The sequence below is a fragment of the Pipistrellus kuhlii genome, unplaced genomic scaffold (assembly GCF_014108245.1).
Source record: "Pipistrellus kuhlii isolate mPipKuh1 unplaced genomic scaffold, mPipKuh1.p scaffold_m20_p_5, whole genome shotgun sequence".
In the NCBI taxonomy this organism is placed as follows: Eukaryota; Metazoa; Chordata; class Mammalia; order Chiroptera; family Vespertilionidae; genus Pipistrellus; species Pipistrellus kuhlii.
Window position 1 is genome coordinate 36,789,504 of NW_023425551.1, and position 27,117 is coordinate 36,816,620.

The following is a 27,117-nucleotide window of genomic DNA, read 5'->3' on the forward strand; positions in this document are numbered from 1 at the left end:
GGTCTCAATTTTCTCATCTGAAAAAAGACAGCAGAGCTAAGAAAGGAGTCACCAGCAACATCATCCTGATGGGAGGGACAAAACCACTTGGCACACCTTTAATTTATTTTTGGTAGCACCTGTGTGATTTTGTGTCATGGTAACATTTCTATTCAAAATCCCAAAGAGATCAGATGCCTCCTCAATGCCACTCAAGGCAGATGTAGCAAATATTCCTGGTTCAGAGTTGCCCCCACTGGGATGAGTTAGCCTTGGAGTCTGTCTGCATCAGGACGCCTGCTTGCTGAGAGTCCTGGACCAGTGTGGAGCGATGGTGCTGCTGTCCTCCAGGTGAGGGCTCACGTCAGGGGGACTCTTCACAAGCTGAGCTGGCAGGAAAAATGAACTTGTCTTACATCTAATTTTCATTTTTATCAAAGGAAAAGTGCACATAGTTAAAAGAACAGAAGATAGCACATAAAGCTTGAATGATTCGTGCAGTTCCTAATACACCCCTACCTCCCCTCCTTCCTGCTTTCCAACCACTGCTGCTCTTAGAGTCTCTTTGACATAATTACCTCCAATTTTTTAATATATAGAATTGATTCTGTAACATTTCTTAATTTGTCAGTTTTAGGCACAATCTGTTAATTTCTTGTTATGGAAGATGAGAAACTCTCATATCTCCCCAAATTTCCTCATTTCAACGCTCCATCTTACTATATAGTATATTGATATTTTTGCTAAATCAACAATATACATTATAACTATGCAAATTTATCCATATTCTGTGCTACAATTATTTTGCTCTCTTAAACACGTTTGTGTGTGTGTGTGTGTGTGTGTTTCCTTAGAGTCAATATTTGTCTTATTTTTTTATTTACTTAATATGTTTTGAGATATAACACAAAGTTCACGGAGTTAACGTGCACAATCTAATGACTTTTGGTATATTTACAGAGTTTTGTAGTTGCCACCCTAATTTAATTTTAGACCATTTCTCTCACCCCCAAAAGAAACATAAACTCATTAATAGTCACTCTCCATTCTCCTTTCCCACCTCCTCCAGCTTTAGGCAAACACTAATCTACATTCTGTCTTTAGATTTGCCTATTCTGGACTTTTCAAGTAAGTGGAATCATATAATATGGGGTCATTTGTGTTTGGTTGCTTTCACTTAGCATGATGTTTTCCAGGTTCAATCAGTTTGTAGCTTGTATCAGCCCTTCATTCCTTGTTTATTGCTTAATAATATTCCATTATGTAGATATACATAGCTATCCATTTATCAACTAGATTGGAGTTGCTCCTCTTTTTTGCTATTATGAATAGTGCTGCTACGAACATTCATGTATTATCCATTTATTTTCACTTGTATAGTTTCCTCTTTGTTAATCCTTTTCATTTTTTCTATATGTTCCTTTAGGTGTCATATACAACTATTAGTGGCTTTTTGCCCTCCAGAATGTAATTATATCAGATAAAGTTTTTCCCCTTCTCTTCTGGAATCCTTTCTTATGAGCTATCTTCTTTGATATAATTGGATGATTACCCTCAATATACTACATAGCTTTCTTATTGGAAAACTAAAGGCCCGTTGCATGAAAATTCATGCACTGGAGGGGGGCATCCCTCAGCCCAGCCTGCCCCCTCTCACAGCCTGGAAGCCCTCAGTGGTGGGAGGCAACCCAGTGATCACGGGAAGGCACCGCCCCCAGATAACACTGCCAGCAGCACAAGCTTTGGCCAGCCCTTGTTACCTGAGCCTTGGGCAGTCCTGCAAGGCTAAGAAGCTACCATCCTAGGCTTACCTTTGCCTCAGGCTGGGAGGCTGGAAGGCTGAGGAGACTGGGAGAATCTGGAGGCAGGTGTACAAAGCAGCGGGGCCCGCCTGCTGCCTTGGCAGGACTGAGGGGACTGGGCAGTGCCATCTTGTGGCTGTGGGCACCATCATCTTTGAGGGCATGGCGATCAGTTAGCATATTCCCTCTTTATTAGACAGGATTCTTTCAGTGTATGTACTTCTGTGTCAAAGCCCCTATAGCTTGGATCCCTTGTCATCTTTCTCGGCTGATCACCCAGTTTGGCAGAAGCTGTGTGGGGTCCAAATGCTCTGTGTACATGCATTTCAACTGCTGTTTCTCATCCCACCTCCAATCCCTGAGTCCCTGGGGATCCCTGGGTGAAGTGGCTCACTTCTCATTGGTACCCCCTCTGTTTTGCTTTTCATCTCTCAAATATGCATTGCAATCCCTTGTGTACAGAAGACCCTTTATTAGTTCTCTTTGCCTTTTTAAAATTGGATTGTTTATCTTCCTTTTAAGTTGTATGAGTTCCCTATAAATTTTGGAAATTAAACCCTTATTGGTGATAACATTGGCAAATATGTTCTCTCATGCAGTGAGTTTTCTTGTTGTTTTGTTGGTGGTTTCTTTTGTTGTGCAGAAGCTTATTTATTTTGATGTAGTCTCATTTGTTTATTTTCTCCTTAGTTTCCATTGCCCTAGGAGCTGTATCAGTAAAGATAGTGCTATGACATATGTCTGATATTTTGGTGCCTATGGATTCTTCTAAGATTTTGATGGGTTCCCATCTTAAGTTTAAGTCTTTCATCCATTTTGAGTTTATTTTTGTGTATGGTTTAAGTTGGTAGTCTATTTTTATTTTTTGCATGTATCTGTCCAATTTTTCCCAACACCATTTATTGAAGAAGGAATTCTTACCATTTGCAACAGCATGGATTGAACTGGAGAGTATTAGGCTAAGCGAAATAGTCAGTCAGAGAAAGATAAATATCGCATGGTCTCACTCATTTGTGGAATATAATGAACAGCATAAACTGATGAACAAAAACAGATCCAGAGAGAGAAGCATCAATCAGACTATCAGACCTCAAAGGGAAGTGAGAGGAGGGTGGGGGTAACTGGGAAGATCAACCAAAGGACTTGTATGCATGCATATAAGCCTAACCAATGGACACAGACACTAGGGGGTGAGGGGATGAGTGTGGGGGGCAATTGAGGGATAAGGACACATATATATTGTTTAATACCTTAAACAATAAAGAAAAAAAGACCAAAAAATAAAATAAAGCTGTCATTATGAAACATTGCATTGATATAAAGCAGCTGGATAGTATATCTGGGGTTATTACTTGCTTACTATAGGATTGTTATGGAAGTACTCTAAATAAACTTTAACTTAGAGACATTTTGTCAGTAAACTTTTGAGGAAAGACACCTATAAGAACCTGATTAGTGGATGTGAGAGGTGAATTTCAATGAGGCTCCTGGGTGTGATAAATGTCATTGCACTGACTCATACCTGCTTTGCCACATTTATTATGATATTTCCCATCAGCATAAATTGCTATCGATATATTAACCAATTGCCTCTGCATGACCTCTTATTCTTCTAAGGAAACTCCTTGTTAGAAAAATTGTGTTCTAAGATTGTTATCTCTTCTTTATTTTTTGTAGCTTGCTTGAATTTTTATAATTCCTTGTAGTTTTATCCCCTTTGTGGTATATGCCTAAGTAAATTATATGATACCAGTTTGGGGATTCATAAAATAAAAACCATGATAAACATCAATTAGCCTTTATTTTATAGGCAAGGACTCTGAGGCCCAGGGAGGGAGAATAAATTGCCCCAAGTCCCACAGCTTATTTATGGCATGGTGCTCCTAACCACCTGATTGCTGTCCTATATTTACATTAGGGGGTGGGGGGAATTTAGGTACTTAATGCAACCACTAATCTAATGTCCCCAATAAAACATAAGCAGTTACATTGCAACTGTGAAATTGCTGTACTATCTTAATTGCTGCTGAGCTATGCTCCATTTGTTCCAAACTGCTATTCTTGCATATCCAGGACACATAAAATTCTGTCTTTGAGACTCACTTAGATTATTAATGAAGTGCTCAATTTTGTTTTAAAATAAAAACATTTATTTAAAAGTACAGAATTTATTATAAACCTCCAAGTCATTTATTTCTCTTTCTCAAAGATTTTATTTTGAAAAATCTCAAAATTACAGAAAAGTTGAAATAATAGTACTATTTTCCTAGATCAATGAATTATTTTTGCCACATTTGCTTATCATATCTAATAAAAGAGAAACATAAAAATTAACCGTACCTCCACTACACCAACCAGCCAATCAGAGCAAGTATTCAACAAATATGGTAGTGGCCATGGATCTGGAGTGAGCAGGAGGCTTGGATTGTCCCCGGCCCTGGCCTCCGCTCAAGGCTACAAAGTTTCAATTATAGAAGATAAAAAAATTGCAGATACTTGCTTCCAGCTGGTCCTGGCCTCCACTCAAGAAGACGCTGAAAAAGAAAAAAAAGGAAGAGCTGGGAATTTGGGTCACCAGAGGGCATGGCCAGCCTTTAAACAGCCATCAGCCCATCACCCAGGCTGGCCACACCCCCACAGTGGGGATCCTCACCCCATGAGGGCATGGCCAGCCTGCAAACTACCCCAGGCCCCTTGCTCAGGTTGCCCCACATCCCAAGGGAACGCCCACCATGATCTGGGACACCCTTCAGGGGAAACTAGCTGGCCTCCACCTGTGCACCAGGCCTCTATCTCTGCTAATAAAAGAGTAATATGCTAATTAGATTGGGAGACCTCCCAGACATTCTTCTGAACTATACCCAGCTGGCAGCTGGGCTAGGCTGGCCTGGAGGGTTCAAAAAGCCCCCTCACAGGTCTGGAATTTGGGTGTTGACTGTCAGCTGGTACTCAATTCATTTCCCTTTTCCCCTCTCCCTAGGTGTCCTCTGTCCTCTATCTGTGGCCTCTTGCTAGCAGGTGAGCCCAGACTCTCTAGTAGCATGGCAGCTGGGTTCCAAGACAGAGAACGCAAAAGCTGCCAGGCCTGTGGAACTAAGTGCACAGTGTCTGTTGCCTTTAATGGATATAGCAGGCCAAAAAGCCAGCCAGGTTGCACCCAATTATTTTAGCATCCAATAGTAATCATTTCTGAATCAATTATTACACAAGTGTTTATAAGCTGGTGATTTCAGAGATTCTATCATTCCTTCTGATTTATTAGCTGGCATTCTTCTGGTTCTCTTCACGTACCTCCTCCCTACTCCCACTCTTTTTTTATTGTTATTATCATATATACCATGGGTTAAAAATGTTATAGTTAATTAACATCATTGTTATTTGTGTTGCTAAATTGTCCCATATTTGGCCAGTGGAAGTGCAAGTCCATTTAAGCTGGCTCCTATAAGTTTTTGACATGTCTTCATCAGTCTTTGAACACTTCATGCCACAAAGCAATATTCCAAGAAATGAGCATGGTTTTTCTTCTATTATCTGTGCCGTTCACAGGAGTTTTTCTTTAACATACTGGGTTCTCTCTAAATCTTTGAGAGAAATTACTATTATTCTTCTCCAAGATGCCATAAACTCAATTACACCTCTTATTTAGATTTTCTTAATAATTTATGCATCCAGGGTGCCAACCATTCCACTTTGCCTGGTACCCATGAGCTTCCTGGGACTTGGGACTTTCTGATTTAAAGTCCTGACCAAACCAAGATGAGTCAGTCACCCAGGTGCATGAAATTCTTTCATTTTAGATTGAAAGCTGCTTCTAAGTTTTGTTGCAAATACTTAAGGAGCAGAACAATTTATAATAGCTAAAATCTGGAAACAGCCCAAATGCCCATCAGTAGATGAGTGGATTAAAAAGCTATGCTATGTTTACACTCTGGAATACTATACAGATGCACAAAATGATTTCTTACCCTTTGGGACAACATGAAGGGGCTTGGAGAGTATTAAGTGAAATAAGAGAGTCAGAGAAAGACAAGTATCACATAATCTCACTTATATGTGGAATCTAATGAACAAAATAAACTGATGAACAAAGTATATCCAGAGACATAGAGCACGGAGCAGACTGACTAATCTCAGAGGGAGGGCAGGGGAGGGTGGGTAGTTGGGAAGAGATCAAGCAAAGAACTTGCAAGCATATATGCATAACCCATGGGCACAGAAATGGGTGGTGAAAGCTTGGGTTGGGGGGCAGGGATGGGCTAGAAGAGGTCAGTGCGGGGGAAGGGAAGGAGACACATGTAATACTTTCAACAATAAATATTTTTAAAATTAAATAAATAAAATAAATTTATTAAATGTTTTAGGTAACTAAATTACACAATTGTGTACAGTGTACTTTTATTTATGGTCTTACAACAAACCCAACTTAAAATAAAAAATAAAAATTTAAATAAAAAGAAAATTAAAATAAAATTTTAAAAATTAAAAAGAAAAATAACAGATTAGCTGCATAGGTTCTAATAGCCCATTTATCCTGGGAATAAGTATGACATGTTATGGTTAATAATTAAACTGATTATTAGAGTATTCTAGATCTTACTGTAGTTTTGATAGAGCTTTTCCATGTTACCTCACTTATCTTTACATCAAGCCTATAGTTTAGGCAGGACACTGTCCCATTATTATTGCCAAGAAACTGAAATTTGGAGTTATTTAAAAATATCCAGAATTAGAGGCAAGAGCCATGACTAGCATATTTTCCTGATTTTCTGTCTTGCTCTTTTTATTATAATACAACAAACAAATAAATGCATACACACACACACACACACACAAACACAAACACACACACACAGGAGCCTCAACAAAAGTAAGACTTAAGAATACTGGAATGGTGCTTTTAAAAATTCCGTATTGTATATTGGAAAACTGCTAAGAGAGTAGATCTTAAAAGTTCTCATGTTGATGGGGGAAAAAATGTAACTTGTGTAAAGTGGTGGTTAATTAGACTAATTGTGGTAATCATTTTGCTATATGTATATCAATCAAATTATTATGTTGTACGCCTTAAACTAATACAATGTTTTATGTCAATCACATCTTAATAAGAGTAGGAAAAAATCTTACAGAAAGAGAAACATTCTACAAACTTAACCAGAATAAACCATTGCTCTAGGAAGCCTAAATCTCTTATGCTTAAGAACTAAGATTCACAACCTGGTAACTGCTGAGGGAGTGGGTGCATTGGTCCCTCTCTATTTAGTCCCTCCAAGGCCCTGGGGGGCAGTCGTCTTAAAAGCTCATTTAACTTCATTATATTGAACTCACACATGCTTGCGTGCCAGGGTGACTGATAGACCCTGGGGGGGGTGTTGTCCTTTTTCTGTTCTGAAAAGACACTGCAGGTGGTGGCCAGCTATGTCTTTGCAATGGTCACATGTAAGCTAGTTAAGAGCTTTATTGCGAATAGTCCAAGTTCTGAAACTTTAACCCCTCAGAGGATATCATTAAAATAGAAATAAATGCTCATAAAACTTGTCAAAAAACATAAAGGGATTTTTATAGGAAAATGAAGTTTGGGCCGAGACCGGTTTGGCTCAATGGATAGTGCCTTGGCTTGGGGACTGAAGGGTCCTGGGTTTGATCCGGTCGAGGGCATGTACCTTGGTTGCGGGCATATTCCCAGTAGGGGGTGTGCAAGAGGCAGCTGATTGATGACTCTCCCTCATCGATGTTTCTGACTCTCTCTCTCCCTTCCTCTCTGTACAAAATCAATAAAATATATATAAAAAATATATAAAAAAAAGAAAAAGAAAAAAAGAAAATGAAGTTTGGAATTACATGAACCCTCCCAACACCAGGCTTTTGGGAAGGATAGGAAGGGTTAGTGGTGAATCATTGTAACAAGTGCTAAGTCAGAGATCAGGTAGAACATGTCTATTGCGACGCAGTCTAGGACTATAACATGTCCTCACAGAGTTCTTATCTAAGTGACCCCCATCTACTCCTCATCTCCTTGCCTCTTCATCCTTGTTTCCCTATTCCTACGGATATGAGGAGCACTTTCACCATGGCCTTTGTCCTATCTGGTTTTTCTACCTGTTACTGTCTTCCCCCAGATAACCAGGAGTCTTCCTTCAACTCCTGACGCCTTTGCTCAGATATCTCTCTATGATCCTACCTGGCCACCTATTTAAAATTTCGGCTGCATCTACTAACCCACACCCACCGTGTTCTGCACTCTGGATCTCCTTGTCTTGCTCTATTTTTTTTTTTTCCATAGCACTTATTTCCTGCTTATGTATTTATAATTCACTTTTTTTTTTTAAAAAAAAATTGTGTTTCATTTTTGCTTTTGCCTTAGAATGTAAACTCCTTGAGGGCAGGGATTTGTGCCCATTTTGTACCCTGCCGCACTGCAAATGCTTCAGTGTAATGGTTGATTAAACAAATGGCTGGGACAGTGCACTTCACTCCTGACTAAAGCAGTACCTTAACAGTAAAAGCAGTTTGAAACCTTGATTGGCATTTCTTATTGTGAAAGTAACATATATCTATGGTAGCAAAATCAAACAAAACAGGAGTGTATAAAATAAGAAGAGAACATCTGCCTATCTCCCTGACTCACACCTCTGGAGACAATCACTGGAAATAGTTTGCCATGCCTGCTTCTCTTCAATCACTTAAATATTTGAAAATAAATGTATGTACATAAATATTAGTAATACCTATCTATAATCTATAAATTGTTGTATATATCACAATGTAGCTTATGCATTGTTTTTTCTTTGCAATAAATACATATTTTATTTTATTCTATAGTTTATTGATGAGCATTTGTGCTATTTCAATGTTTTTTCTTATGAACAATGATGCAATATTTGTATGTAAGAGTGTGGGGCATTCCTGCTTGTATTTTCATGATAGATTATAATTCTTAAAAAAGATACGTACATTTAAAATTTAAATATATTTTCAAAAGAGATTGTTCCCATTTCCACTGCTTCTGACATTGTCTGAACTTGCCTATTTCTCCATAACTATACGAGCAATAGATGTTCCACTCTGTCAATTTTATGGGGAAATTGTTTCCTTTTTAGTTAACAATCCCTGGTTATTAGTTAAATTGAGTGACTTTGTCCCTAACCAGTTTGGCTCAGTGGATAGAACCTCGGCCTGAGAAATGAAAGGTCCCAGGTTCGATTCCAGTCAAGGGCATGTACCTTGGTTGGGGGCACATCCCTGAAGGAGGTGTGTAGGAGGCAGCTGATCAATGTTTTTCTCTCATTGATATTTCTGAATCTTTATCCCTCTCCCTTCTTCTCTGTAAAAAAAAAATCAATGAAATATATTTTTAGAATAAATAATTTAATTAAATTGAGTGACTTTGTAACAATTGGTAGTTATGTGTGTGTGTGTATGTGTGTATATATATATATATATATATATATATATATATATATATATATATTTTTTTTTTTTTTTTTCTTTTCCCCTCTATAAATTGCTGATTTGAGGCACTTCCCATTTTTCCTATGGCTTATTTGTTTTTCTTGAGTCATTACATATTAGATAGTATCTCCTTGCTGTTTAAAGGGGATGAAAAGTTTCAGTCTGTTATTTGTATTTTAACTTGTTTATAGTACCTTTCACCATACAGTGGCTTAAAATATTTATATTATTAAATATGTCAATCTTTTCCTTTATAACTTACAGGATTTGGGTCTTTCTTATCCCAAACAGTATAAATAAATTCGTAAGTTTTATCTTTTAGGACACTCTTAGATTTATTTTCATTTGGCAATTTAACTGGAATTTTGTTTATTTTTTGAGTTGGTATCTAAATTTATCTGTTTTCTGAGGGGGGGAAAAAAAACCCATCATTTTAACCCACATAATTAAATAAGTCAATATTATTCCCACATTTTAAAATGCTGTTCCATTAATATATTTGTCTTTTCTTTGCTAGTATCATACTATTTGAACTACTGTAAGTTTATAGTATATTTTGATATCAAGTGGAGCAAGTCCAGATGAAAAAAATTTGAATATTTATATTTCTCTTTCTTTTTGTATTGCCCTTTTCCAATCCAATTGCAGTCTCTCTAGTTGGCTGGGGGGCACTGATCTCTGTTTATCTTGGCTGGTCAGAATTTCATGCTTTACATTCTTATGCACTATAGCCATTTCCCTCCTCCTTTGAGGCTAGACCCCATTTGGTAGGAGCAGTGTTGTTATTAAGATTCAGAAGAATTTAAACAGCATCTTACATGCCAAGTGTGGTTAAATTTTATTAATTAATTGACAAAAGACAAAGCTGGCTAATTTGATAATTTTCAACTCATTTGGCTGAAAGGTGCAACTCCCAGGATGTCCTTCATGTCATTCTCCCAAATTATCCCATTTCTATTTACCCACAAAATGTTCAATCTGTGCTAAAAAAGAAGAAAGAAAGAAAAGCTATAAACTAAATGACAGCGTCTCCATTCATTTTAGCTATTTAAATGAAGTGCTTAGGATAGCTATACAATTGTTTGGCCAGGTAAGATTAGTGATACATTAATGGAGAATAAGAATTTAATTTTATATTGTAACACTGTTTTCTTAACTAAAAAATCATAATGAAATATTATATTTGTAATGCACTTTAAATTTTCTAAACCTCTTTCAGATATTTTTCCAATTGACCCTTCAAAATAGGATCTATGTGATATTGGACAGTGTGCCTCTGTATCTTTCCTATATCTTAGGAAAAGTGAATTATAAATGTAATGATGAAACCTTAGAAGGAAATAAGTTGGGGTTTTTTTCCCCAAAAGTTAAAGTGGAGTTTTGACTTTTGAATTTCACCAAAATAACATGATATCTTTGGCTATAGTTTTTCCTTTTTTTATAAAATGTGGAATGTCTCCTCTCCCTCAGTCCTATATTGAGGAGTGATTGTTGACCGCTGGCTCCCTTAACAGTGGGGTTGGATGTGGATTCTAGGCTCCCCTGCTGTTGACCATAACAAACAAGCTGACCATGAGATCCCAGATGTTTCTACTTCTTTTTGTTTAGAGTATTGGACCTCCCAGGAGCAAATGTCCACATGGTTGATGGTAGACCCTGTCCCCCTTATGTTGGGAACGAAATCTTAACCTTATAGCATTGCCAAAAATGTAACCTTGGGTCCCTCAGAGCAGATCCAGAGCATCAACTTGCACTGCCAGCAACACCAGCCAGAAATATAAGTACATTGAGGAAACATATCCTAAATTAAAAGGAAGCTGTACTGATTTGATGTTGTGAATGGGCCACATGAATTTTTACACTGAGCTCTGACTGCTGAACACACAGGGAATAGTCTAGTTGTGATTTTAAAAAATTGATTGGGGAGGAAAAGAGGTTATGGGGAGATTGGAGTAGAAAATTGATGTCAGCTAATTGGGTTAAAGAGGACTCATAATAGAGACTCTGCTGGGAGAGAAAAGGGAACGCTGGTGGAGAGAGTCATCAGGTGTTTGGTTTGATGAAACTCATTGTTTCTCTCATTTACTCTGCTAGGCATCCCCAATGTGCATTTGGAGCTCAGTCAGCAAGAGCTGGTTTTAAAATGAGAAAGCCTACTTAAAAGCCCATCGACAGAATCAGAACTTTTGAAAAACAGTCCTTTCACAGGCTCATCATATTTTAATGGTATGTGGGCCTTGAGGTCAATGCCATGGAATAAATTAATCTCCTCAAGTACACACTGGCTTATATCTGAGCTGAATGCGGTTGTTTTAGACTGATGCTTTACAAATCCGTGGCTGTTTTGTAATTTTATTTTTTTGGTCTTGAAACAAGCAATCCTGTCTAACAAGCTCTCTGCACCTTTACTTACTATTTCACTAACACTGCAATATAACAATTAGCGAAAGAAATTGCCAGTTGTCCATGTTTCTCACAGTGGCAGTTTGGCATTTGGGCTTTTGAAGGAAGTAGTGCTTTCTGGATTATTTTTTTGGTTGCAACTGGAAAGACATGCAGAATCACGAACGATGCTCATTGTAAAAGCTGGTAACTAAGATGAATTGAACTAAGTAGCAAAATACAGCCCGTGAATGCTTCCACAAAGGAACATACAGGAAACAATGGGAAAGGGCAAAAGAGAAAAAAAAGCAAACTACTCCTTCATTTCAAGACTTTTTCAGGCCAAAGGTGATTTTTTTTTCTAGTGTAAAACTGGTGCTTTTGATTTTCTAGACTGAAGAACTGATATCCTACGCCTCCACCCCTTTTCCCCCCTAGGCAGACTGCTCACTATTAGAGTAGAGTTTTCGCTGGGCTGCAAACTACTTGTACATTGGCCATTTGACTTGCCAGCATTCTGCTCTCCTGTGGAAAATGTGGATCTTCAGCCACATAATGTCTTTCCATTAGTGATGGCGGCTCTCCAAAGCAGGGCTGTGGTTTGAACACAAATGGACAGTGTGGGCCAAAATGAAGGCAATTTTGAATCTACTATCTTTAAAAGGTGGATCTGGAGGCAATTTAGTGAGTGTAAATTACAATTGACTTTGGAAGAAATAACTCATACACTTGAACCTCCTCAGATGTGTAGCCAATAGGGGGTAGCCAGGCTAACATGATATTTTACACATCCATCAGCTAAAGAAGAGATCCAAATGTAAAAATCTAGCTATCATATGAATTCGTAACACCCCCTGGAGGACTTGCGGCTCACAAATCAATGAATGGTTTATGCTGAGCCAAAAATGTACTTTCACAGTGCTTCTCATTTTCCTTAACGGCTTCAAAACACCACATGTGAGAGACACAGCAGCCTGGGAATTGCTCCTGCCCAAGGCACTCCTCAGCCGTGACAGGGTACCCCGTCAGGCAGCCAGAGCGTGTCATTGGCCAGCTCTTAGCTCCGACAGTAAGCGGTTTTTATTTACCTGAACATGGAGGCCAGGGAGACATTTTTCTGCCGTACAGGTGCTTTCGTCTGTGGTACTCAAGAAGGTATCAGACTTGCCACTGACGACCACTGATTCTTTTCACTGTTGTGTTACTAATCAGTGGTGGATTAAAACAATCTGAGTTTGGTTACTGTCTTGTTCTCTTCTGTGCATGAGAAAGACCTGTTCTTCGTCTTTACTTGATGTCAGCAGCCAGAAATACTTACACATTCACAGCGTTTGTTCTCTCTCTGTGTGTTCTCTATTTGAGGTTGCTCAGTACTCATATATTTAATGTTAACTCTGCACATGGGCATCGCTGCATATCCTTTTTAGTTGGATTTTTAAAGCACTAATTAAATTACAAAGAGCAAGAACTATTAATGAGTAAGTTAATAAAATGCAAGTCATTTCTTTTTTGGGTAATATGGTCTGCCTACAGTGATATTAAGTGATAAACACTTTTGCATTCTTTGAAAGAGAAGTCTGATGTGTATGTTTTTTGAGTAGTGACATTTTTCTGTTTAGAGAACTTGAATGACAATATCTTACTTTGACGCCTGCATTTTAGGTAGCCCATTAAAATGTTCAAAACAAAGGCTTATATGAATTCTATGTAGACTATTCCGAACAAATAGGTGTGGGAGAACATATTTTTTATTTAGATTAATATGTGACTTGGAATTCCAAGTTTGCACTACATTTGAGATGAGATATATATATATATATATATATATATATATATATATATATATATATATTAATACTACAAATATCATAAAAACCAGAAGAATAACGTGAGTTTTTATTAACTAATGACTAGACATACTTCTTTAATCTTTTTCCCAATTTATTGACTACATATTCTTTGATTCCCCTCTACATGTGACTACCTAAATTTTTTTATTAGAAAAATAGAAAGATAGCCAAGTCTTTCCTATAGCATGGTTCATAAAAACTTTTTTTTAAAAAAAACATTGATATTTTAGAAGAGTTTAGCTTCTAAGAAATTTGTGATTGATAATGTCATATAAATCATTAGGATTGCTGTCCAATTTTGAAAGACATGTATCAATTTAAAAAAAATTTCTTGAACTTTAAAATTTTAGGAAATATCAACTTTTCTTATGCATTGATTAATCTTCAATAGTTTTTGAGATACTTATAACTTGTTTGTTGTTGATGTCCTTATTGTAGTAGCATATTATATACAGTTTTTATTATCTTTGTTAATATCAGTTTTTGTGTGCCCAATTATCAAGTAATTAATATTCACAAGATTATTAACATGCATATGCATTTATTTGCATTTTTACCTTCATGAAACTTAAGGTTTGTGGGGAGACTGAGCAGCAAGCTTCCCTTTCCTTTCATAGCGGGTGTTATTTGGTGCCAATGGACCTAGTAGCATGATGACTCCAAGAAATTTTCAAGACAATTTTAATCTTTAAGACTTACGATAAGAAAAGTTATATATGCTTTTGTGGAGAGTGACTTAATTGTCACAACTCAGATCAGCTCTTGGAAATTCCTTCTGAGCCGTGGGTCTTGTTGTTCAGAGCATTAGGAGGATGGGACTACAAGAAAAAAGCTAATGTAAGGAAAGTTGCATTTCCATAGAAACAGCCTTCAGCCTATACTTGTGTGTGTGTGTGTGTGTGTGTGTGTGTGTGTGTGTGTGTGTGTTTTAAACCACAGTTGAGGGGAGGGGTTTCATTAATTTTTCTTTCTTTTTTTTTTTTTGCTTGAAGTGTTCATCATTAAAAAAAAAACAAAACTAGATCTAAAACTCTGTTCCAAATAAACATTACCTTTCTCTAATACTCAAAACAAATGCACTGTCAAACAAGCCAATTATTCATGATTTTTCTTCACACTTTCTTTCCATGCCTTTCATGTCTTTTTTCTTTTCTTTTCTTTTCTTTTTTCTTTTCATAGAATGGCCTCTACTGCAAAGGAAATAAAATAATTTTGGTAGAATAGACCCCAATTGGGCTGGCTAATTGGCTCAAAGAGATTCTGCAATGAGCTTATCCAGGTCTCAATCCTTAAAAAATTCACTCCTTCTTTCCTCTATTTCAGTGTTTTTCTCTGATATTCTTATTAAAACTCTAATTTGTCATGGGAGGATGTTCAGAACACAAGCCTGGCCAATGTAGCACCTTACCTGCCTGCCAACTGGGATTAGTTCATTTGCGCCAAAGTTCTTCCCCGTGATTTTTTTTAAACCACAGTTGAGGGAAGAAAGCCTTTTCCTCTTTGCCTGTGGATCTTTGAGGATGTAAGCCTGGCAGCTGCCTACCATGTGGAGAAAGTGGCTGTGCAGAAGGAGACTGGGGCTGATGGATGAAGCGAAAGAACTGTGAGGTGGAGATTTTGAGATCAATGCTACCACTCTTTGCTTTTTGCTTGTCAGCTGATTTCTTTTCTTCTCTCTTCTTTTTCTTGCTCCCTCCTTTTCTCCCCCCCCCCCATCCTCTTTTAAGCTAAGAATTATGGATTTTCAGCTCTGGCAACCAGAATCCTAATGGATACAATAAATCATATATTTTCTTCCTAATTGGTAGTCTAAAACTCAACACAGATATAACAAGATGTTTTTTGTTAACTCAATACTCTAATATATTTTTTCTGGACAGAAATTTTGCCACACAGAATTTTTTTCTGTTGCTTAAATGTAAGAACATTTGAAAGAAAAATACATTACTATGTTTCCACAATTGGTCAAATTTTTTCTGAGTAGATGGACATTCTCAGGGGTTAAGAGGAAGAAGGCTGAAAATGACCCTTCTCCAACCTGCATGTCATGGTGACACCTTGTGTGCATGATGGCAGCATGGACATGGTGCCTAGAGTGGACTTACATAGGCTGGCGGTGGAGCTGGGCTCTGAAGTATGGCCCATGAATGGTTTGTTACTCAGAGTAGGAAACTGCTATACTCTGGCCCAGGGATGCTGACAACTGGTCATTCTCAGCGTAGGGAGGTGATTCTCCCCTTTATCCTAGAATGCTGATTACTCATGTGTTCAGAGACTCCTAGGGTTTCCCGCCTGCTCCTTCTCCCAATGTTCCCTCTCCCAGGCTGTGATCATAGGTGCCATGTTCTCTTTCGTCACTCCTGACTTGGAAGAAGAGTTTCACTCCTTTTAGAACTATATGCCCTTTTTGTACCTTAAAAAATAGCTTTCAGCTGGGAATGCAAAAGGATGCAGCCACCATGAAAAAATATGGGGGAAAAAACTTAAAAACAGAACTACCATATAATCCACCAATCCTTCTTCTAATATTTATCCAAAAGATTTGCAAACAAGATCTTGAAGAGATGTCTTCACACACTTGTTCACAGAAGTATTATTCAACAGTAATTAAAAGCTGGAGTCAACCCCAGTGTGTAGAGATGGATGAAAAAAATATAATATAAAGTACACAATGAAATATTATTCAGCCTTATAAAAGAAGGAAATCCTATTAAATGCTGCAAGATGGAACATTGAGAACATTCAAGAATGAATTTTGAAAACATTATGTTCTTTTCTTTTCCCCTCTCCCTCTTCCTCTCCCTCTCCCTCTCCCTCTTCTTCCCTTCCCCTTCTCCCTCTCCCTCTCCTTCTACCTCTTTCTTCTTCCCTAAAAAATTAAAATCAATAAAAATGAAATAACAGTCTCTGGTAAGGGCAGTGTACGGGAGAAAAGTGATACTAAAAATGTATAAGTAGATCCAGAAATTATGTCCCCTTCATAAGTTTAAGTTTTTAAAAAGCATTTAAGATTTCAAATAAATTATGAAATAATGAAAAACATATAAACGTGTAAAAATAATAATATAGCAGACACCCATGCAAAGAACCCAGGTTTAACATGGATCAACATATTTTTGCCACATTTTCTTCAGACACACCAATTATGGATATGTTCTTATTAATGTATCAGATACAGGTGAAATTCACTTTGGCCCTGTCTCATTCCTCTTCTTAGGTCTCGAGAAGTGAACTCATTCTGAAGTTAATATTTGTTTTCCTTGCATCTAACTATTTTCCACATATGTTTGTATACATAAATAATGTATAGCATTTTTGACATATTTGAATGGTTATATATATTATATAATATCCTTTTGAAACATATTTTGTGCATTTAAGATTATTTTTGAGATATTTTCATTTTTATTATATGTAGAATTTTATTCCTCTATAGTATTCCGTTGTATGACTACCAAAATTTGCTCATCCATTTCCCTATTGAAGAAGAGTATGTTCCTATTCTTATGAGCCTATGTGGTATGAACATGCCCACTAACCCCAACATTCTTGGGTGTACATTTATCTTAGCTCCCTGTAGTCAAAGCTGATGCACTCAGAAAAAACAGAACATCCCATTCTTGGAAGCTTTCTGCCTCGCCTCTGGCCTTATCTTCCTGGCCCTCTCCCCGAAGCGCTCTCTCCATCATCAGGGTCATGAAAATGTTTTGGTTCTTCCAAACCACAGAAACGTTGTGCAGAGGAATTCATGTTTCTGAGTTTGAGTCTAGGATGAAATTTAGCCCTAAATCCTTTGAAACTTTGATGACAAGGGTAGAAGTAGAACAAAAATATTATTTAAAAGCTTTGATTTTCTCTCTTCCCAGGAGTGGAATAGAGACTTGAATACAGGTTGGGGTAGACTATCACTTTGTCTAGAACAAACTTTTGAATGAGATATTTAGTTTTGCAAACCCAAAGTAGTGTGTGCAACCAAACAAGATGCTTGAGATCAATGGCTCCAAGCAGCTTCTCATAAAATACTCCATATTGTCTAAGTGGTAAGAACACTCACAACTCTGCAATGCTGCTTCTTGGACTGATTTATTTTCTAAGCGGCATTGATACTATTTGAGTCTACATAATGCTGTTATTACATGTGGAAGTAGATAACTTGCTTTTGTAAACAGTTATTGTAATTGGAGCTGAGACATGGAAGCTGAAGGAATTGTTTCCATGAAATACTTTGTGCAACTCCGGTCACAAGCACGGCTACTCTGGGGCATGGTTGCCAAAAATTTACTTGTTGAATAAATGACAGCAGGCTTGGAGTTGGGGTGCAGGCCATTCTTTCCACCTCCTCATGGACACTGGAGTCCTGTGAGGAGATCCAAGAACCAGAGCTACAGTAAGGAGTCATTGTGGAGTGTGAGCAGGGGAGCAGAGAACACACACACACACACACACACACACACACACACACACACACACAAAATAAATAAATAAATAAATAAATAAATAAATAAATAAATAATAAAAAGAAAAAAGAAAGAAAAGAAAAAAGAAAGAAAGTAAAAGGGCATCAGGTTAGCCCATCTGATCACCTTTTTGGGGACTTCCAGCAATAATTAGGAGACATTTTATAGGGGCTCAGAAATCAGTCAGATAATATATTAGAATTTGAACACTGAGCATTAATACAACCTTATTGATATTTACAGAGTATTGAAGAACTTGTGTTGGTAAAGAATGGAGACTGTACAGCTGTTTTCTTTTGCTCTCTAAGGAGCAATATTGAAAATAATGCCTATGTTTCTTCCTGTCCTAAGGCACAGAAATCCTTTGGAAAGTGGTGAATTTTGCAGGGACTGTTTTAGGCTTAAAAAGGAGGCAATTATAGAATAGAAATGGGAGGATTTTTAGCTGGCAATCCCAGAGGGCATGATTTATAAATTGTACTTCATATATATTTTGGATTTAATCCCTACTTTTTTCTCTAATCTAAATGTTAAGAGTTAGCAAGATAAATTCTAACACCTTCCCACTATCCAAGATTGAAGTTTCACACTGATTTTTAGAAATTTTAATCTAAGTATGTACTTTAAAAATATCCTTGAGTAATTGTCTCCTTTAATACCTAATTATTAATTGGGCCAAGATGACATATTTTACTTTGACTGTATTGGCTGGATTTCCAAGTACGCTAGGCATACATAGATAATGAATGGCAGCATATCCATCCTTAAGGGCTGGGAGACACCTCATTACTTCTCTGGATCACTGTGGGACTTTAAAGCCCTAATTTTTAAAGGTATTGGTTTACTGTTGCTTTTAATTTCATTTTGAATTATAAAGCTCTCTGAGACCTTGCTGAAGAGGGCTGTATGAATTTATTATATTGTTCTTATTACTGGTCATACATTATCCATGCCTTATTAATGGGAAAACCAGGAGAGATAAGGTAAGATTTTAAAGTAAGAGACTCATTTACAAGAAGCAAAAAACCTTATAGCCTTTTCCTTTTCCTTTTTCTCTTTCTTTTTTTTTCTTCTTCAGGTTTATCATTTTTCTGCCTCTGCCTTGTTCTGTTAGCTTGTTAACAGTATAGTTTCTATAGCAACACCTATTGGTTGTTGTAATAATGAAAGCCACAGCAAGATCTCCTGCAGAGAAATCCTTGAAGCTGACAAGATCATCTCATACTGTCTTTGTCTGACATTTCTATTTCTTCTTGGAATAACGCTTTCAGCAGAATATAAAAATCTCTACTAATTACCTGTGAAATAAACAGCTGAAGTCAGGCAGCCCCAATAGCAAATCGGATGTTAGCTTTGTTCCAACAATGGTGAGATGTACCAAAAGGAAGTCTATTTCTTTAGCGATAAATTTCACTAGCCAGTAACGTTAACTTGAGATAAAATGAAGGTCAGTCCACTTCTTCCAATTTGAGTTAAAAGGTTTTATTAGAGAAAATTTCCCAGTGTACTCAGGTTTCAGCACTTCATCAAAATAGCAAAAGTAAATGTCTCATTTTAATGTATGATTTAGAATAACAGATCAAAAATAAAAGATTGAATGCTAATTCTGATAAGATAGGTTTGCATAACCATTTTGACAGCCATTTATACTAAGTCTTATCTTTTACTTCTATTTTTTGGAGCTATTGGGACAATTTCTTCTATCTAATGTTCCTTTCCTGAATTATTCAGATAACTGCATTGCTTATCCATTTTGCTTTATGTGATGCATTCATCCTTATTAAATGGGAGGAATTGATAAGTTATGAGTTTTCTTTGTTGCAAATTTACCCATTGTGCATCATTAACCAAGAATCAAGTATTACTGCTGAAAATATAGCTTAATGTCTAGTCCCAAGTCTTATCTCCTACCTCTTCTGACTTCTTTTTGAGATCTTCCTGACTTCCTTATAAACTTATCTATTTACTTTTGTTTTAATGATGCCCTTCTTATTTTCTCGTGAACAACAAAAAATATTTAGTTGGACTCTGAAAATCTATATGAATTTTTCCCAGTCACTAGCCATCTATTCCACAAATTTAAATAATATTTTAAGGGTTTAAAATAGTTTACCCATCTTCCAATAGTTTAAACATTTAATATCATTTAAACCCTTATTGGCTAGGAATCAAAGCAATATTAAATTATGTAAAATGTTTCATGTAGACAAAATATTTAATTTAATTAAAACCCAGAAATTGACAAGGACCAAAGTTCCTATTTCCTTTTCCAATGTTTTTAATATCCTTGTATTTACAAAAGGTTAAAATGTTTACCAAGCAAACTGCTACAATTTTCCAAAACTGTCATCTCTTTAAAATACATAGATACACACATACCTATAGAGCAGAGTTTTATTCATGTACTAGAGGCCTAATGCACAAAATTCATACAAGAGTAGGCCTTCCTTCCCCTGGCTGCCGGCACTGGCTTCCCTCTGGCACCCGGGACCCAGATTCCCTCTCATCCCATCTAGAAGGTCATCTGGTCTAATTAGCATATTATGCTTTTATTATTATAGATAATTAGAAAAAAGTAAGAAAAAACTCCTTGGTAATGTAAACTATGGTAAATGCTTTCCTACTGGGTTTCTGGTCCTCCTCTGCTGTTATTTCACCCTGAAAATCAGTAAATCTCATCTGCAGCAGAAGTAATACTGATGCTAGAGATAATAAGGAAAAAGCACCAACGACTTTGACACCTGAATCTCAATGACAACTACTATCTTGAACCTTACATCCCCTTTATTTAACGTACAAAGTTCACAGATTAAGAATCCCATACAGGCGTCTTCAAACTACGGCCCGCGGGCCACATGCGGCCCGCAGAGGAGTCTGATCCGGCCCGCCAGGTTTTTTGGGCAGTGAGCGCAGCCGAGGTGTTACAGTAGGAATTAGTAGTTCATATAGTCCGGCCCTCCAGCTCTCTGAGGGACCGTGATCTGGCCCCCACTTTAAAAAGTTTGAAGACGCCTGCGCCATACATAATCTAGCATGCATCTGAAAAGTACCTCACCCCACCCTCTTTAGAAGAATGGTATCAGATATAACCTTAGGCAACGATTGTTATTTTGCTTCATCAGGAAATCTCTAGAGCAGTTGTTTCTCCACTTATCTAATCATAATCTTCAAATGCAGATGACGCTTAGGGCTTGCAATTACATCTGGCCTGATCATCAGCTAATGTTGGCTCCAACTTCAAAATCTTGAATTTAGTACGTCTAGAACTGCAAACTTCATATTTCCAACCCCCATAGCTTTCTCCATCTACACGAAGCTTCCAGGTAGTCGATTCCTCAAACCTGTCACCAGTGTCTGCCTTGGAGCCCACTTTGTCTCCACAGTGACTTCACTGCTTTGCTTCTTCCTCCCCTCACTTGCTCACACACTGACCCACTTGTTGGGAATAGTGCTGGGTTATTCCTATTGTGTTTCCTGCACATCTCCTCCCCCTTCTTTCTAGTAAGCACATGCCTTCATATATATATATATATATATATATATATATATATATATATATATATATATCCCAACAAACAAAAAAACTTTCCTGTGGACTGTCATGCTTAACCACTATCCATCCGATTTATTTATTTCTCCTTTTTTGGTGTCATACTCTCTAAAGAATGATCCATTTGACTCATTCCCTAATTCTATGTAGAAACAAGTTTCTGCCTCCATTATTCTTTTTCCTAAAGCACTTCACTATCTGTAATGCCCTTTGGTATTTGCTAGTTAGTTTCTAAGTGAAGCCTATTGTTTTCCTTTTATTTTGGGGTGGAAACTGCCTGAATCACATTTTTAATTTGAAATAATATTTTTTTTCCTATCATGATTGGTCTGCCGGGCAAATTTCTTTCCTGAATGTAATTTTGTGCAATTTTTTATTTCATGGGAATCAACATTATAAGGAATAAAAGCAAAAATATTAGATTAACATTAGCTGCATTAGTAAAAATCGACATTCACATCTAGATGTGGGATGTGTGAACTAATGTGTTTATCTTTTTCTTTCATTCTAGTGAGTATTATTCTAATGACTGGTTTTGAACTATAAGTTTATTATCGGTGAAAATAGAATTGAATTCCTTTGCTGTTACTAGCTCCAAATTGAAACACATAGCCTCTTTCCTACACACCCTCTCCACCCCCCAAATATATATCTTATGTGATGTTTTAAAAATATTTGACAACTCCTTTTTATCATTCTCACACCATGCTTTGCTAGGGCAATTGAGGACTCTATAATTATTCAAACAAATTTTTGATAAGGTTATCAGTACTTCTTTAATACTCATAGGAATTGAGTCAGCTTGGCAACTGCTATAGATGAGGACAGTTCAAATCTGTTCTGTGGTGTCTAGTTCTCTCCCCAAATGGCCCCACTGCCCTCATTCTGTGTGACAAGGTGTGCTCTGCCTGCCCACACCTGCCTTCAGTAAACAGTCACCAGGGAGAACAGAGTAAAAAGCAATTTAAGGCGGTAATGAACTTTTACATAATTTAAAGATCATGCAGCATTGTCACAAGCAGATGTCTGCAGTTTTAAATAAAACCTTTATAGTTTTTCTAATAAAAAAAATATTCTTACTGTTTTCTATTTCTAGAAAAGAAGCAGTAGCATGAAGAGAGTGCCAGAATGGAGAATAAAAAGGAAAAACAGATTTGAGACTTACCTAATTAATGAAATGTTTAATCTCCATATTGAAATGATCCCATGCTGTGCATCCCACAAAATCCCAACTTGTGTGCTATTTGGGCTCTATTACATATTCAAATTCATTCAGATTTAACTGGGAAATCACTTACTGGTGCATGAAAATATGGACTACCCTTTTAACATTTTCAAGTGAGGTTGTCAACTCTCTTTTACCCTATGTGAAATGTATGAGCTCAAATGATTTGGATTGTAAATCATCTATATTCCTGTAATTGATTGGAGCCAAGTGAAATGGGACTGTGAGCAGTCATCTGAGCTCAATAGAATTTGGTGACAGCTTTATGAAATGGAAAATGTTAAGATGGAGATATTAGCACAGATGTGAAGAAACAATAAACATAAAACAATAATTTTCTTTAAAAGATTCAAAATTCATTTGAAGAAAATATTGGAGATATATTGTTACATCAAACACACACATACACACACACACACACACACACAAAACCCACACACACAAAAACAAACAAACAACAACAAAAACTATGGTACTTAAGAAAAAATTTCAAAAAGGGACGGTATTTGCTTGAGATATTCCTTGTAGTTTTATTTATAAGAATAACAAAATCTGGGATAAGTCTAACTGCCAAGCTTAGAGGGGACTTGAGTAGTATACCTTGGTACATAAGTTAGCAAAATGCTATTGAGCTGCCCAAAACGATGATACATAATAATTATTTAATATTTGGCCAAATGGGAAAGAACAAAATGCAAATTGAAGCTGTGCTCTGATTTCCATTGTGTTGAGTTATATGTGCTTGTAATTATGAGTATTAAGATGATGGGAATATGGAATTTCTCACTTTTGTTTCCATTATTGCAGTGAAACATGATTTGTGCTTTAAATAAAAATTAGGTGATAAAGATAACAGTGCCATTTCTAATATCAAAAAAAAAATGTACAACTGTTTTCTGGTTCTGCCTCTGTTGAACTTGATGCTTGTAAGAGACAATGAGTTTGACTTCAGTGATTTTGCTGTTCACCAGATAGTCCCAGGATAACGGCATTTTACTGCTGAAACACCATCTGGACTTTGTTCAAAATTCTCCTCAGCATGAATTGTGGTTGGCTAATGTCTCTCCCTGTACAAACATCATAAATTATTACTCTCACGTGGGATCTTTATCACTTTATAATTTAGGTTATTTCAACCATTCAGGGCACAGTCACAGGAACTTTTCAGTATTTGACACTACTTTCTTGGTGACAATTAGTATATTTTTAAAGATACTTTATACTGAGTTTTTGTGTGTGTATGTGTGTATGTGCTAACATGCTCAGATTCGGGTATTATATTCCTATATCACAAGCTGTCCCCATCTTCAAAAGTTGCAAGTTAAAAAGGAAACAATCAAACAAAAATAAAATGTCAACAAGCTCTGTCATAACAAGGGTGGCAAGGAACTATTTCAGCACTTTCTCCTTCCTTAACCGATAGAGCTGTGCAAGTGGTGATAATTTTCTCTTCCACCTTGTCACATTCCTTCCTTTTGATGGTCTTACCCCTTGTTATCCCTGGAGGTCCCGGCTCTTTCAGTAGCAAGCAGCTGTCTAGGTGATAAGAATGTGATGATAATCGCCTTGAGGTGATTCTTTGTGTTTACCAAAGGCCAACACTCCAGCCCCAAGAGACCGGCGACAGAGATTGACTTCCTGGCCCCCAATTGGAGAAACTAGAAAGGAGGCTTCACTTGGAATCTTCAGAAACACAAATGCTGCCCCTATTTCTTTTGGACTGATAGGCCAGCCTTTGCCTTTCTCCAGCCACCACATTTTTGGTCCAATAAACACAACAAATCACCTCACAGGTGCTCAGTAAGTACATTGTTCACTTGACCTCAGAAGAGCATCAAACTCACCCCTTCTGTCCTGCTTTCTGTTGGTGCCAATGACCCCGCAGCCCACTAGATTTGGGCATTTGGTTCACTTTGGGAGAAGAGCTGAGAGGCCAAACTAGCAGACGTGCAACTGCCCATCCAAAGCTGAGCTAAAAATAGAGAAGTGGTTTTTATAAAGTGACTACTTACTTCTCAAATAATTATTCAAGAGTTAGAGCACATAAGGAGGCCTGGTTGATACCTGGTCTTTGCAGTCAGTATCCCATGACACTAGTCACTAACTCATGGGGTAATATAGTAGACAGAGAGCAGGGCATTGATGAACGGGGTACAACAAGGCACTGAGATGCTCATTGAAGTGACCTATCCAGCTCTGTTTTCTTCAAAATAGAGTGTTCCTTGAGGAAGGAACCTAGTAACCCAATTGTTAAGATCAAGTGAAGAGAAGTGAGAGTGGGGAAAAACAAATATTGAATACTTACTGTGTACCATGCACTGGGTTAGGCGTTTTACATATGCTAATCCTCAGAGTAACCTTGTTTGCTAGATGAGGAAACCACTGTTCATAATGGTAAGTTGTAGAGATAGTATTTGAACTCTGTCTGTGTCCATGGTTATCTTTCTACCACATAGAAAGGTCACTCATAAAATGTCCAAGCCTAGAATAAACTTTATGAGCTTTGGCGGCTCTTACATGGAGACTTGATTGTAAAGAGGCAAAACGATGGAGTGGCAGTCAGAAGATTTCAGGTTTGTAATGGGAAGGTGTGGGAATTGTGCTGTTTTTAGGTACTGGATTTTTACTAGAGAAATAGTGGTCACTAACAGTGTGCCTTTATGTTTAAAACCTTTCAAAGAACTTCTTCCTCCATTTTATCTGCCAAACTTTATCATTTATAGTGAGGTCAAGGTTCACAAGTGAACTGCAAAAAATACTTGCATTCAGTAGGGATGAACTTGGAGTAGGGGATTTTACACCCAGGGCAGAATAAGACCCTGAAAGTAGGGAATACAAGTAAAATCAAAGTCCATTGAAAGACAACAAATATCACAAGCAGGGAGACCATGTAGAAACATCAAGTCCACAGTGCCAAATGTAAGGTTTAGAGCATGGTCAGAAGTCAAGGATTTGAGACCAGATGAGGATGAGATTGAAGCAAAGGTAAGCCAGGTGCAAGAGAGTTAAAACCAAGAGCTGGAGGTCAGGTTTAGGACAGGTTCTTAGAACTGTAATGGAAGTTTATACTTGTCTTTCTGGATGTGGGTTTACAGTGAGTGGATAGGTAAGCCTGGCTTAAAGCTGAAAACAGTGTCAGCATTGATATTTGATTCTTAGGATGTTGGGCATATAATGCTATTTACATTTTTCCAATAAGAAAAGTGGGACCAAGAGAGACTGACTCTAGGTGTCAGTCACACCACATGTCTGTGACAGTGATGGGTTGAATTTACAAGAAGGACAAAGAAAGAGATGCACACATCAGCATTATGCATGAGAATGAGATAGAAGTATATAGAACCCAGGAACATCAACTCCAGTTGTCCTGTTGACAAGTTATCAGGTTAACACAGATGTGTAAGGAAAAACTTCATTTCATAATCTCAAATGTATGTGAAAGGTAACTTTATTAATTTTTTAAAATAAATAATAGTTTTTAAATTTTTATGGTGATCTCTTGCCCCATGATAAAACATCTCAGTCAATTGGGATAAATATCCCTTTCTCTTAAGTTGTTTTAAGTTCCAGGTAGTGTGATAGTACCTGGGTCAAGGTAAGGAGGAGGGTGGAAGTAAGAATCTGATGTGGCCATTTTTTCACAATGTCATCTGCTGAGTTATCTTCAGCTCAGTCTTTCTTTAGAGTAGGTTCCTTGATTTCTGCGGAACTGTCTTTTGTTCCCAGACAAAAGTTTCCTACAGCTCCCACAAACACCCTTAGGGGACATGAGCGCATTTGCTGCCATACTGGAGTGTCATAAAACTTGGTGTTGGTGGGGATCTCTGTTTCAGTTGCAAAAGAACTATTCTCTTGTTGGAAAACTCACCCCTGCTCTTTTCATTATTTCCACAGTCTTGGTCCCCGCCTACCTCTCCTCTAATTGAATAATTGATACTTCCTCGATCTAATGTGAAATGTAGGCAAATGATAATGCAGTAGGTCAAGATCCCTCTTTCTCCTAACCTCTTCACCCCCCATCGATATTCTGAAGCTTCTCTGGTTGGTAAGTCCAGAAAGACTCCATAGGCAAGATGCAGAATGTGGTGAATATCTCTGAAGTATCCTGCCCAGTGTTCATCTAGCTGCTTTGATTTTCTTTATGGACTAGCCAGGATCACCAAGGACCTAAATGACTGGGTATGATTCTGGCTCCTTCATCAGGAATTACAGCTATGGCCAGGTCAGCTTGACACGAAGAGAAGTCAATTGCTGAAGGCTGACCTCATCTCCGTCTGATATTCTTTTGTATAATGTGTATAAATTTACATGTTTTAGAAACATTTGATGAATGCTAATAGAATAGTCATCTATTAAAGATACTTTTCTCTTTATTATAATACTTATGTGGATATTTTTACAATTGAATGATTAAGAATAATGT